Raw genomic sequence first — 15,173 nt, 5'->3', positions numbered from 1 at the left:
CGAACTGTATATAAATGATGATAAATATAAAGATTGTGCTATGTGATGGTTTTTATTAATTGTATTGTCAGTTTGAAAAAAAAAAACTGTTTACTTTTTCCACAAGATGTTATATGATACCAAGTGATTGGATTGCCTGCAGGAACCCATTGGCCACCCTGCATGTGGAACTTAGATGTACAAAGAGGGATTTAATTCCAGCGGAGCAACTCTTGACCAATGAGTATAGGACCTAATGGTTAATTGTGTTCTTTATTCTTCCAAGTAGATGGTTCTGAGGCATATTGTGTAAGGCTTGTCATGCAGTTTACAGCAAAGTCACCCCTATAGTGATCAATTCAGTAATGGATCTTTCTTTCTTCCTTTTTTGCTTCCCCTCAATCTTTATTCTTGGTATTCCAAATGAACTACTTCAGAATAAGTCTATGTTTCAGGCTCTACTTTTGGGAGAACCCAGGCACAGATACTAGATTAATTATATTGTTGATGTCATTTAAAAATTATATTTTAACTTTTTTCTGTCTATATATCTATAACTTATCCTACATACTGATTTTCTTCTGGGAATATTGTTTGGCTTTTAAAATAAATATTTTAATAATTTATAAATTAAAAATTTATATGGTAACAATACAAATTTTGACAACTGTGACAATAACATTTATTTCCAACAATGAAAATTTTAAATAAAACATTTTATAAAATATTTTGTAGATAATTTAAAACATTGTTAAAAATATAGAAAAATATATAAATCAATGGAAATTCACATCATGTTATAGTTAGGCTTTGGGTCCTTACCCAAATCTCATCTTAAATTGTAATCCTCATAATCCCCACAATCCCCATGTGTCCAGGGAGAGAAAAGGGGGAGGTAATTGAATTATCGGGGAAGTTTCCTCCATGCTAGTCTCATGATAATGAGTGAGTTCTCATGAGATCTGATGGTTTTATAAGGGACTCTTCCCCCTTTGCTTGGCACTTCTCATCTTGCCACCTTGTGAAGAAGGTGCCTTGATTCCCCTTCACCTTCTGCCATGATTGTAAGTTTCCCGAGACTTCTCAAGCTATGAGGAACTGTCAATCAATTAAACCTCTTTTCTTTATAAATTACCCAGTCTTGGGCAGTTATTTATAACAGTATAAAAATGGACTAGTGAGAGCATGTTCACATATAAACATGAATGTGACAACTCTCAACATTGATATATAGTAATGAAATTCTGATCAAAATCACAGCAAGCATGTTTTTAGTGGAATTTGAAAAGCTGGTTTTAAAATTCACATGACATTCCAAACGCTGTCAAGACACTCTTGAAAACTAAATACAGAGGAAGGGAACTGACCATGCCAGATTATCAGACCTGTTATAGCGATTAAGAAAGTATGATGTTATTGCAGGTATGCACAAATAGTGCAGTGCAATAGGAGAGAGTTCAAAATAAAAGTCATACTTATGTGAAAATTTGATTTATCATAATATTAATATTGCAAATTGTATTAGTCTGTTCTCATGCTGCTTTAAAGACATATCTGAGATTGGGTAATTTATAAAGAAAAGAGGTTTAATTAACTCACAGTTCCACAGAGATAGGGGAGCCTCAGGAAACTTACAATCACGATCAAAAGGGAAGCAAACACATCCTTCTTTATGTGGTAGAAACAAGGAGAAGTTCTGAGCAAAATGGGGGGATAACACCTTGTAAAACCATCAGATCTCATGAGAACTCACTCACTATCATGAGAACAGCATGGAGGTAACTGCCCTCATGATTCAATTACTTCCCACTGGGTCCTTTCCACAACATGTGGGAATTATGAAAACTGTAATTCAGGATAAGATTTAGGCGGGGACACAGAGAAACCATATCATTCCATCAGTGGCCCCTCTCAAGTCCCATGTCCTCACATTTTAAAACACACTCATCGCCCTTCCAACAGAGTTCAAAGTCTTAACTCATTCCAGTATTAAATCAAAAGTCCAAGTCCAAAGTCTCGTCTGAGATAAGTCAAGTCCCTTCTGCCTACGAACCTGTAAATCAAAAGCAAGTTAGTGGCTTCCCAGATACAAGGGTACAGGCATTGGATAAATACACCCCACCCATTCCAAATATGAGAAATTGGCCAAAATGAAGGGGCTACAGGCACTGTGCAAGTGTGAAATCCAGCAGGGAAGTCAAACCTTAAAGCTCCAAATGATCTCCTTTGACTCCATGTCTCACATCCAGGTCATGCTGATGCAAGAGGCGGGCTCCCATGGCCTTTGGCAGCTCCTCCTCTGTGGCTTTGTAGGGAACAGCCCCCATTCCAGCTGCTTTCACAGGCTGGCATTGAGTGTCTGTAGCTTTTCCAGGCACACGGTGCAAGCTGTGTGTAGATCTACCATTCTGGGTTCTGGAGGACAGTGACCCTCTTCTCACAGCTACACTAGGCAGTGCCCCAGTGGGGACTCTGTGTGGGAGCTCCCACCTCACATTTCCCTTCCACACTGCCCTAGCAGAGGTTCTCCATGAGGGCCTCATCCTTGCAGCAAACCTCTGCCTGGACATCCAGGTATTTCCATACATCGTCTGAAATCTAGATGGAGTTTCCTGAACTGCAATTCTTGACTTCTGTGCACCTGCAGGCTCAATACCACATGGAAACTGCCAAGGCATGGGGCTTGCACCCTCTGTAGCAATGGCCTGAGCTTGAGCTGTATGTTTACCCCTTTTAGTCACAGCTGGAGCTGAAGCAGCTGGGACACAGGGCACTATGTCCTGAGGGTGCATAGAGCAGGGATGACCTGGCCCTGGCATACACAATCATATTTCCCTCCTAGGCCTCCAGGCCTGTGATGCGAGGAGCTGCTGTTCTCTGACATGATCTGGAGACATTTTCCCCACTGTCTTGGTGATTAACATTTGGCTTCTAATTACTTAGGTACATTTCTGTAGCTGGCTTGAATTTCTCCCCAGAAAGTGGGGTTTTCTTTTCTATCACATCATAAGGCTGCAAATTTTCAAAACTTTTATGCTCTGCTTTCTGTTGAATGTTTTGCTGCTTAAAAATTTCTTCCCCCAGATACCCTATATAATCTCTCTCAAGTTCAAAGTTCCACAGATCTCTAGGGCAGGGGCAAAATGCCATCAGTTTCTTTGCATAGTAATAGTGACCTTTATTCCAGTTCCCAAAAAGTTCCTCATCTCCATCTGAGACCACCTCAACCTGGACTTCATTGTCCATTTCACTATCAGCATTTTGGTGAAAACCGTTCAACAAGTCTCTGGGAAGTTCCAACCTTTCCCACATCTTCCTGTCTTCTTCTAAGCCCTCCAAACTGTTTCAGTCTTTGCTTGTGACCCAGTTCCAAAGTTGCTTCCACATTTTCAGGTATCTTTGCAGCAGTGTCCCATTACCCAGTACAAATTTACTGTATTAGCCTGTTCTCACACTGCTGCTATAAGGACATACCCAAGACTGGGTAATTTATAAAAGAAAGAGGTTTAATTAATTCACAGTTCCACAAGGCTGGAGAGGCCTCAGAAAACTTACAATCATGGTGGAAGGGGAAGCAAACACATCCTTGTTCACACGGCAGCAGCAAGAAGTGTCAGCAAAAGTGGGAGAAAGCTTCTAATAAAACCATTGGATCTCATGAGAACTCACTCACTATCATGAGAACAGCATGGAGGTAACTGCCCCTATGATTCAATTACCTCCCACTTGGTCCCTCCCATGACATGTGGGGATTATAGGAACTATAATTCAAGATGAGATTTGAGAGGGACATAGCCAACCATATCACAAATAAGTAAAGCAAGCATGGAAAAGAAGGGTGGAAAAATTCAGGCTTTTCTGACCTTCTTGGTCAATATTCATCCTTGGAGAATTGATTAATTATATGGGAATGCAAAAGAGATTATTACCTCATACCATACATAAAAATATATAAACAAGCAGATTAAAATTTATACGAGAGGAAAAAATGATAAAACTCTTAGAATATAATGTAAAATTTATATCTCTAAGAATATATTTGCAAGAAACAAAACACCATTGAAGAAAAAATTGATAAAATGTACTTCATTAGCCTTAAGAAATTTTTTTCATCTGAAGAAACCACACAGGTAAATATAAAAAATAAACTGACAAGATGCTTGCAACCTATATAACTGACAAAATATTAGCAAGTAGAGGCCAGACATGGTGACTCATGGCTGTAATCCCAGGACTTTGTGAGGCCAAGTTGGGTGGGTGGAGCACTTGAGATCAGAAGTTCAAGATCAGCCTGGCCAACATGGTAAAACCTTCGTCTCTACAAAAAATACAAAAACTAGCCAAACGAGGTGGTCGGTGACTGTAATCCCAGCACTTGGGAGGCTGAGGTAGGGTAATCATTTGAACCCAGGAGGCAGGGGTTGCAGCGAGCCTAGATGGTGCTACTGCATTCCATCCTGGATTTCAAAAAAATATGTATATATTAGCAAGTAGAGACCTTACAAATTGATAAAAGTTAAACAACCTGGGAGAAAAAACCCTTTAGTCTTTTCACTCAAGATGAAACACAAATGATATACAAGCCTACAAAAATATATGCAGTTTAATAATTAAGAATTAGGAATATGCAAAATAAGCCTGCAATTAGATATAATTTCACTACCACTAGATCTGCAAAAATATTACACTTGAATATATCAAATGTTGGAAAAAAGTAGAGCAATAACAAACTCTTACATGAAGCTCATAGGATGTAAAGTAGTACAAACACTTTGGAAAAATAATAGGATATTACCTAATAAATGTGAAGATGGGAAAACCCTAAACCCAGCAGTTCCATTCCTAAATATATACCTAAGAAAACCCTTTCATACAAGAACAAGAAGACAAGAATAAAATGTTCACAGCAAAACTTTTAACAGCAAAACAAAACTAAAAATACAAGTGGTCATCAGTAAAATGGAGAAATAACTATGGCATATTCATACAATAGGTTAGTATTCAATATAAAAAATATATTAATTGGGCAGGCGCGGTGGCTCATGTCTGTAATCCCAACACTTTGGGAAGCCGAGTCGGGTGGATCACCTGAGGTCAGGAGTTCAAGACCAGCCTGACGAATGTGGAGAAACCCTGTCTCTATTAAAATTACAAAAAGTAGCTTGGCATGATGGTGGGCACCTTTAATCTCAGCTACTCAGGAAGCTGAGGCAGGAGAATTGCTTGAACCCAAGGGGTGGAGGCTTCAGTAAGCCAAGATTGTGCCACTTCACTCCATCCTGGGCAACAAAGTGAGGCTCCATGTCTGTATATCTATATCTGTATCTATATCTATATCCGTATCTATATAAATTTCAACTACAAGAAACAAGGTGAAACCTTTGCTCATAATGTTGAGCACAAAAGGGCTGTCACTGAATACTGTAAGAAGTGTGATTACATTTATATGAAGTAAAAAAACTATGTACAAGTAAATAGTATATATTAATGAATACACATATGGATGATATAACCCTAAGGAAAAGCACAAGAATGTTTCTCACAAAATTCAGGAATATGCATACTTAGAGGATTAAGATAAGAGTATCAGTATGGAGAGGGGCACAGAAGCCATATAAAAGGTAATGGTAATTTTTTTTTTTTTCTTAAACTGGGTGATGGGTTGATGGCCTTTTGTGAAATTTTGTCATATATCTACACACACACACACACACACACACACACAAACACACTTAAATACTTTGTATCAACTTAGCATTCAGTAAATAATTTTTAAAAGAAAGAAGCTTATATTTGTATCTTTAAAATAATTATCTTAGAATCTCATTTTCTTTGCTCCATAAGTTTTATCTCTCATGCACAAATTGCTCCTGACAATTAGAAGCCTCATGGCAACTTAAGAAAATGAAACTAGAGAATCTTGGTATTACAATATAGTCATTTCAACACAATGTCAATAGGTTGCTAGGTGTCTACATAAGCTAATTATACTCATTAAAGTAAGTTAATGTAGGGCAAATGTAAAGTCTTGTGTTAAAATGATAATGTACAAACTGAGTATTCATTTTCCAGTATCTCTTTAAAAAAAAAGATGCATTGGACTTAGTGAATTAATAGAGCATATGGACAAAGTTGCTGGTACTTACAAAGTAATCATGATTTTTCTCCTATCTTTTAGGCATTTGATGAATCATAGATGATGGAGATAATTTTACAATTGTAAAATAATTTTAAAATAATTTCAAACAAATAAACTAGAAACAAAAGAAATGCAATTGTGTCAAGGTTAGAAAAAAGATACTTTATTTGTTCCAATTGCTTAAACAGGCTACTCACCTGTTTAATTTTGACAGGAATCAATGACTTGACCTCTTCATGAATTCTAGACTGTAGAAAATTTATCTGACCTCAAAAGCATGGGGAAAATCAATTTTGACATTTTTTCTTAGATCAGGTAAATGTATTACATTGAAACTGAAGACAAATCTATCTGTCTTTCTTTTTCCGACTTGACCCAACTAAAAAACAAGCAAGTTTCTTTTGCTGTGCAGAAGCTCTTTAGTTTAATTAGATCCCATTTGTCAATTTTGGCTTTTGTTGCCATTGCTTTTGGTGTTTTAGACATGAAGTCCTTGCCCATGCCTATGTCCTGAATGGTAATGCCTAGGTTTTCTTCTAGGGTTTTTATGGTTTTAGGTCTAACGTTTAAGTCTTTAAACCATCTTGAATTAATTTTTGTATAAGGTGTAAGGAAGGGATCCAGTTTCAACTTTCTACATATGGCTAGCCAGTTTTCCCAGCACCATTTATTAAATAGGGAATCCTTTCCCCATTGCTTGTTTTTCTCAGGTTTGTCAAAGATCAGATAGTTGTAGATATGCAGTGTTATTTCTGAGGCCTCTGTTTTGTTCCCTTGTTCTATGCATCTGTTTTGGTACCAGTACCATGCTGTTTTCGTTACTGTAGCCTTGTAGTATAGTTTGAAGTCAGGTAGTGTGATGCTTCCAGCTTTGTTCTTTTGGCTTAGGATTGACTTGGCGATGTGGGCTCTTTTTTGGTTCCATATGAACTTTAAAGTAGTTTTTTCCAATTCTGTGAAGAAAGTCATTGGTAGCTTGATGGGGATGGCATTGAATCTATAAATTACCTTGGGCAGTATGGCCATTTTCATGATATTGATTCTTTCTACCCATAAGCATGGAATGTTCTTCCATTTGTTTGTATCCTATTTATTTCATTGAGCAGTGGTTTGTAGTTCTCCTTGAAGAGGTCCTTCACATCCCTTGTAAGTTGGATTCCTAGGTATTTTATTCTCTTTGAAGCAATTGTGAATGGGAGTTCACTCATGATTTGGCTCTCTGTTTGTCTGTTATTGGTGTATAAGAATGCTACAATCAGAGTGAACAGGCAACCTACAAAATGGGAGAAAATTTTCGCAACCTACTCATCTGACAAAGGGCTAATATCCAGAATCTACAATGAACTCCAACAAATTTACAAGAAAAAAACAACCCCATCAAAAGTGGGCGAAGGGCATGAACAGACACTTCTCAAAAGAAGACATTTATGCAGCCAAAAAACACATGAAAAAATGTTCACCATCACTGGCCATCAGAGAAATGCAAATCAAAACCACAATGAGATACCATCTCACACCAGTTAGAATGGCAATCATTAAAAAGTCAGGAAACAACAGGTGCTGGAGAGGATGTGGAGAGATAGGAACACTTTTATATTGTTGGTGGGACTGTAAACTACTTCAACCCTTGTGGAAGTCAGTTTGGCCATTCCTCAGGGATCTAGAACTAGAAATACCATTTGACCCAGCCATCCCATTACTGGGTATATGCCCCAAAGGACTATAAATCATGCTGCTATAAAGACACATGCACACATATGTTTATTGCGGCTCTATTCACAATAGCAAAGACTTGGAACCAACCCAAATGTCCAACAATGATAGACTGGATTAAGAAAATGTGGCACATATACACCAGGGAATACTATGCAGCCATAAAAAATGATGAGTTCATGTCTTTTGTAGGGACATGGATGAAATTGGAAATCATCATTCTCAGTAAACTATCGAAGGAACAAAAACAAAACACCACATATTCTCACTCATAGGTGGGAATTGAACAATGAGAACACACGGACACAGGAAGGGGAACATCACACTCTGGGGACTGTTGTGGGGTGGGGGGAGGGGAGAGGGATAGCATTAGGAGATATACCTAATGCCAAATGATGAGTTAATGGGTGCAGCGCACCAGCATGGCACATTTACACATATGTAACTAACCTGCACATTGTGCACAGGTACCCTAAAACTTAAAGTATAATAAAAAAGAACAAAACAAGCAAGTAAATTGAATTAAGAGCTGGGCAGTGAAAGAGGGGCGCTGTGGTAACAAGAATTATTTCAAAGCACATTCTCTTTCTTTGGGGATATTGGGGAAGCGACAGCAATTCTCCCTTAGCAACATTTCCTGGGGTCCTTCATTTTTCCATGAAAAAATTATTCATCCTTTAAAAGCATTTAATCTGGAACCATGTTTGCTCTGTATTTTCATATGCATCTAATCGACAAGACCTTTTATTACTGAGAGCAGTATTGGCATATTGAAAGATCTGCTCTTTGAGTGCTCAACATTTTTTTCCTCTTTTTTTGCCTTAGCCTGGCAGATAAATCAAGATTAAATTTCACTTTTAATACACTGAATTTATAATAAGCCCCAGAAGTTATATATTTGCTTAATATTGTCATGTATCATTGGGAAAAGACGCAGAAGAATATGGAGTACATGTCTTAGGGAAAAAAGCTTAATTTGGAATCAGATGTTATAAAATAAATGAAAGATGTGTCATGGGAAGGAACCATTCTCATGTAAGTTGCTAATGTTTAATCCTTTACCTCCACCCTCCAGCAATATTTGGCACAATGATAATATAAAGTTGGAATAAGAAAGGGATTGTACCACATTGTCCTGTGCATTTACTTAGGTTGCATTAAAGAACTTGCATCTTTATCATAGCCAAAAAGTTACTCAGTGATTAAAACTTTAAAATATTTTTCCTGGAAAATATTTCAAATTTCTGAATACACATTAGTCCAATATTTAAGTTCCAGTCTTATTGTCATTTTAGATAATGTTAATTATGTGGTTTGTTCCTTAAGTGTTTTTAAAATAAAAGTTTTGGAAAGCAAAGAAATGATAAATGCATGACTTATGAAATTTGCTTCAGTTTTTCATTATAGGAATTTTAGAAAAAAATTCAAATTTAAGGTGTCGATTTTAGATCTTTCCTGCTTTCTCTTGTGGGCATTTAGTGCTGTAAATTTTCCTCTACACACTACTTTGAATGTCTCCCAGAGATTCTGGTACATTGTGTCTTTATTCTCATTGGTTTCAAAGATCATTTTTATTTCTGCCTTCATTTCGTTATTTATCCAGTAGTCATTGAGGAGCAGGTTGTTCAGTTTCCATGTAGTTGTGCGGTTTTGAGTGAGTTTCTTAATCCTGAGTTCTAATTGGATTGCACAGTGGTCTTAGAGACAGTTTGTCATGATTTCTCTTTTACATTTGCTGAGGAGTGGTTTACTTTCAACTATGTGGTCAATTTTGGAATAAGTGTGATGTGGTGCTGAGAATGTATATTCTGTTGATTTGTGGTGGAGAGTTCTGTAGATGTCTATTAGGTCCGCTTGGTGCAGAGCTGAGTTCAAGTCCTGGATATACCTGTTAACCTTCTGTCTCATTGATCTAATATTCACAGTGGGGTGTTAAAGTCTCCCATTATTATTGTGTGGGAGTCTAAGTCTCTTTGTAGGTCTCTAAGAACTTGCTTTATGAATGTGGGTGCTCCTGTATTGGGTGCTTATATATTTAGGATAGTTAGCTCTTTTTGTCAAATTGACCCCTTTACCATTATGTAATGGCCTTCTTTGTTTCTTTTGATCTTTGTTGGCTTAAAGTCCCTTTTATCAGAGACTAGGATTACAACTCCTGCTTTTTTTTGCTTTCCATTTTCTTGGTAGATCTTCCTCCATCCCTTTATTCTGAGCCTATGGGTGTCTCTGCAAGTGAGATGGGTCTCCTGAATACAGCACACTGATGGGTCTTGACTTTTTATCCAATTAAAAGAACTAGAGAAGCAAGAGCAAACAAATTCAAAAGCTAGCAGAAGGAAAGAAATAACTAAGGTCAGAGCAGAACTGAAGGAGATAGAGACACACACACATAAAAAATCCTTCAAAAAAACAATGAATCCAGGAGCTGGTTTTTTGAAAAGATCAACAAAATTGATAGACCACTAGCAAGACTAATAAAGAAGAAAAGAGAAAAGAATCAAATCGATGCAATAAAAAAATGATAAAGGGGATATCACCACCAATCCCACAGAAATACAAACTATCATCAGAGAATACTATAAACACCTCCATGCAAATAAACTAGAAAATCTAGAAGAAATTGATAAATTCCTGGATACATACACCCTCCCAAGACTAAACCAGGAAGAAGTTGAATACCTGAATAGACCAATAACAGGCTCTGAAATTGAGGCAATAATTAATAGCTTACCAACCAAAGTAAGTCCAGTAACAGACGGATTCACAGCTGAATTTTACGAGAAGTACAAAGATGATCTGATACCATTCCTTCTGAAACTATTCCAATCAATAGAAAAAGAGGGAATCCTCCCTAACTCATTTTATGAGGCCAACATCATCCTGATACCAAAGTCTGGCAGAGACACAACAAAAAAAGATAATTTTAGATCAATGTACCTGATGAACATCAATGCGAAAATCCTCAATAAAATACTGGCAAACCAAATCCAGCAGCACATCAAAAAGCTTATCCACCAATATCAAGTCAGCTTCATCCCTGGGATGCAAGACTGGTTCAACATATGCAAATCAATAAATGTAATCCATCACATAACAGAACAAATGATAAAAACCACATGATTATCTCAATAGATGCAAAAAAGGCCTTTGACCAAATTCAACAGCCCTTCGTGCTAAAAGCTCTCAATAAACTAGATATTGACAGAACATTTCTCAGAATAATAAAAGCTATTTATGACAAACCCACAGCAAATATCATACTGAATGGGCAAAAACTGGAAGCATTCCCTTTGAAAACTGGCACAAGACAGGGATGCCCTCTCTCACCACTCCTGTTCCACATAGTGTTGGAAGTTCTGCCCAGGGCAATCAGGCAAGATAAAGAAATAAAGGTATTCAGTTAGGAAAAGAGGGAGTCAAATTGTCCCTGTTTGCAGATGACATGATTGTATATTTAGAAAGCCCCATTGTTTCAGCCCAAAATCTCCTTAAGCTGATAAGCAACTTCAGCAAAGTCTCAGGATATAAAATCAATGTGCACAAATCACCAGCATTCCTATACAAAAATAACAGACAGAGAGCCAAATCATGAGTGAACTTCCATTCACAATTGCTAAGAAGAGAACAAAATACCTAGGAATACAACTTACAAGGGATGTGAAAGACCTCTTCAAGGAGAACTACAAACCACAGCTCAACAAAATAAAAGAGGACACAAACAAATGGAAGAACATTCCATGCTCATGGATAGAAAGACTCAATATTGTGAAAATGGTCATACTGCCCAAGATAATTTATAGATTCAATGCTATCCCCATCAAGCTACTGATGACTTTCTTCACAGAGTTGGAAAAAACTAAAGTTCATATGGAACCAAAAAGAGCCCGCATTGCCAAGACAATCCTAAGCAAAAAAAAAAAAAAAAAAAAACAAAGCTGGAGGCATCATGCTACCTGACTTCCAACTACACTATCAGGCTACAGTAACCAAAACAGCATGCTACTGGTACAAAAACAGAGATATAGACCAATGAAACAGAACAGCAGCCTCAGAAATAACACCACACATCTACAACCATCTGATCTTTGACAAACCTGACAAAAACAAGAAATGAGGAAAGGATTCCCTATTTAATAAATAGTGATGAGAAAACTGGCTAGCCATGTGTAGAAAGCTGAAACTGGATCCCTTTCTTATACCTTATACAAAAATTAATTCAAGATGGATTAAAGACTTAAATGTTAGACCTAAAACCATAAAAACTCTAGAAGAAAACATAGGCAATACCACTCAGGACATAGGCATGGGCAAGGGCTTCATGACTAAAACACCAAAAGCAGTGGCAACAAAAGCCAAAATAGACAAATGGAATCTAATTAAATTAAAGAGCTCCTGCACAGCAAAAGAAACTACCAGAATGAAGAGGCAACCTACAGAATGGGAGAAAAGTTTTGCAATCTACCCATCTGACAAAGGGCTAATATCTGGAATCTGCAAAGAACTTAAACAAATTTGCAAGAAAAATCAAACATCCCCATCAAAAAGTGGGCAAAGGATATGAACAGACACTTCTCAAAAGAAGGCATTTATGCAGCCAACAGACACATGAAAAAATGCTCATCAGTGGTCGTCAGAGAAATGCAAATCAAAACCACGATGAGACACCATCTCACACCAGTTAGAATGATGATCATTAAAAAGTCAGGAAACAACAGATGCTAGAGAGGATGTGGAGAAATAGGAATGCTTTTACACTGTTGGTGGGGGTGTGAATTAGTTCAACCATTGTGGAAAATAGTGTGGAGATTCCTCAAGGATCTAGAACTAGAAATACCATTTGACCCAGTGATCCCATTACTGGGTATATACCCAAAGGATTATAAATCATGCTACTATTAAGACACATGCACACATATGTTTATTGCGGCACTATTCACAATAGCAAAGACTTGGAACTAATCCAAATGTCCATCAGTGATAGAATATATTAAGAAAATTTGGTGCACATACACCACGGAATACTATGCAGCCATAAAAAAGGATGAGTTCTTGTCCTTTGCAGGGACATGGATGAAACTAGAAACCATCATTCTCAGCAAAGTCACACAAGAAGAGAAAACCAAACACCACATGCTCTCACCCATAGGTGGGAATTGAACAATGAGAACACTTGGATACAGGGCGGAGAACATCACACACCAGGGCCTGTCATGGAGTTGGGGGCTGGGGAAGCGATAGCATTGGGAGAAATACCTAATGTAAATGACGAGGTAATGGGTGCAGCAAAACAACATGGCACATGTATACCTATGTAACAAACCTGCACGTTGTGCACATGTACCCTAGAACTTAAAGTATAATAAAAAAAATCCAAATTTAAATGAATTATGAAAAAAACGGCTGTCCAATTATGTAATTAAAAAAATCATGTTTTCTCAAATGAGAATATGCCAAGTTCCCCACAGTACTGATCTGATAACTTTTCAAGGCTGGATTAATCTTGTCCCATCTGAAGAGTTATGTTTGATTTGTTATATTTGTTAAATAATGTTCTTGGTCATTAATTAAAATATTCATTAGTCATGCATGTATTTACTACAGGAAAGAGTGATATTAAATTAGTGACCTTTCCCCTGTTATGTTTTAGTTAAATGAACTACTGTAATTAGATTAATATTTTGACTGAACGTATTTTGTGAAGCACTCTAAGACTTGAGACCATTAGGTAAAAGTTAAATAATGATTTTTAAACATGATTAACTGCTTACCGGCTAGCGAATTAAAAACTGAATGAAATACTGCAGCATATTTTACTGTACTAGTTTAAGATTCTGAAACAACAAAAAATGTGTTATCACTTTACTTTTATTTCAAGCTGGAGCCACAATCATTTAAAGACTTCCATTTGGGAGCAGTTATAGTTAATGTTCAATTCATGAGGATGTAGGGATGACTGCACATCGTGGGTTAATTTGTTTTTCTAGAATTTTGTCAGCTTAATAATCATTCTATACAATTTATCACATTTGTTTTCTTTTAATGTCAGACAATGACTTGGATAACCAGCTTAATTCTTCATATTTTATAGGCAATATATTTATTCATGATAAATGTACAGTTACACTGGCTCTTGTTTACTTATGGTACATGCTATTTGGTAATAATCATGTACAAAATAAATGAATTAAACAATTTAATCAAATAAAACAGATATTGTAAAGCTCTGAGAACTGTATGTTGGGTATATATGTGTGTGTATGAAATCAAATTTAACCATTTAAGATTCCATAAATATTATGTAACTAGCAGATCCCTTTTACAAAAACATGTCCAACATTAAACTATTCCTAAATACATTAGGATATAAATAATAAAACTGTAGCGAGAAGGAGGTAAATCATGATGACTTTTAGTCATAATGTTGCTTGTATCTTAGCCTGTTATCCAAATTTCCGGGAAAGCTAATCTTTCTAAATCTTTCTCATAACCAAAGCGGACTCTATAAACTTTCTAAATTCCACATATAAAGCTCTTCCTAACAAGAACACGACTTTTCTCATTTGAAGCACACACCTTTCCTCTTATGTTGAATGTATTTAACATACTAAATATATTGGTAAACTAAAAACCCCAATTCAGATTCTTTTTTCTAGATTATCTTTAGATAATAGAGTCCAACATTTTAAAGCAAGGTAGAAGACTTAAAGGACAGAAAGAATGTAATGTTCCCAACAAAAAGAAAAGATAAGTGCTTTAGGTAATTGATATTCCAGTTACCATGATTTGATCATTACACATTGCATATGTGTATCAAAATATTACATACACCCCTAAATATTTACAGCTATGATATATCAATTAACGAATACCAAAAAAGTCTTTAAAATATTATTGCCCACCACTGATAGTAATACATTAATAGATAAAACATTTCTTTTTCATTTTAGTAATGGATAGTTATCTATTTCAACAGGTACACTTAAAAATTCTAATAATTTTTGTTCAATAGGTAAAAAAAGAGTGTTGGTTTAAATGTGTTTGTTATTATTAACTGAACTGTGCCTTTAAATGGTTTTTTGTCTCTATCACATTAAGACACATATTAATATATGCATGGATATGTAAATGAATGACATTATATGAAAGTCAGTAAGAGGTTTTGTAGTTTAAATCTTTTAAAAATATTCTGCTCATGGCATAGCTCAATGACAGGTAAAATCTTGGTAGCTCCCAAGAGACTAGCAGATTTTCACATAAGCTGATAGCAGATCCTCCCTTCTAATGCCCTTACCTTTTATATTTTACATCAAAATATAATTTACATCTTACATCAAAATACAAT

The sequence above is a fragment of the Pongo abelii genome, chromosome 5, assembly GCF_028885655.2.
Source record: "Pongo abelii isolate AG06213 chromosome 5, NHGRI_mPonAbe1-v2.0_pri, whole genome shotgun sequence".
Lineage (NCBI taxonomy): Eukaryota > Metazoa > Chordata > Mammalia > Primates > Hominidae > Pongo > Pongo abelii.
This window is presented reverse-complemented; position numbering follows the sequence as displayed.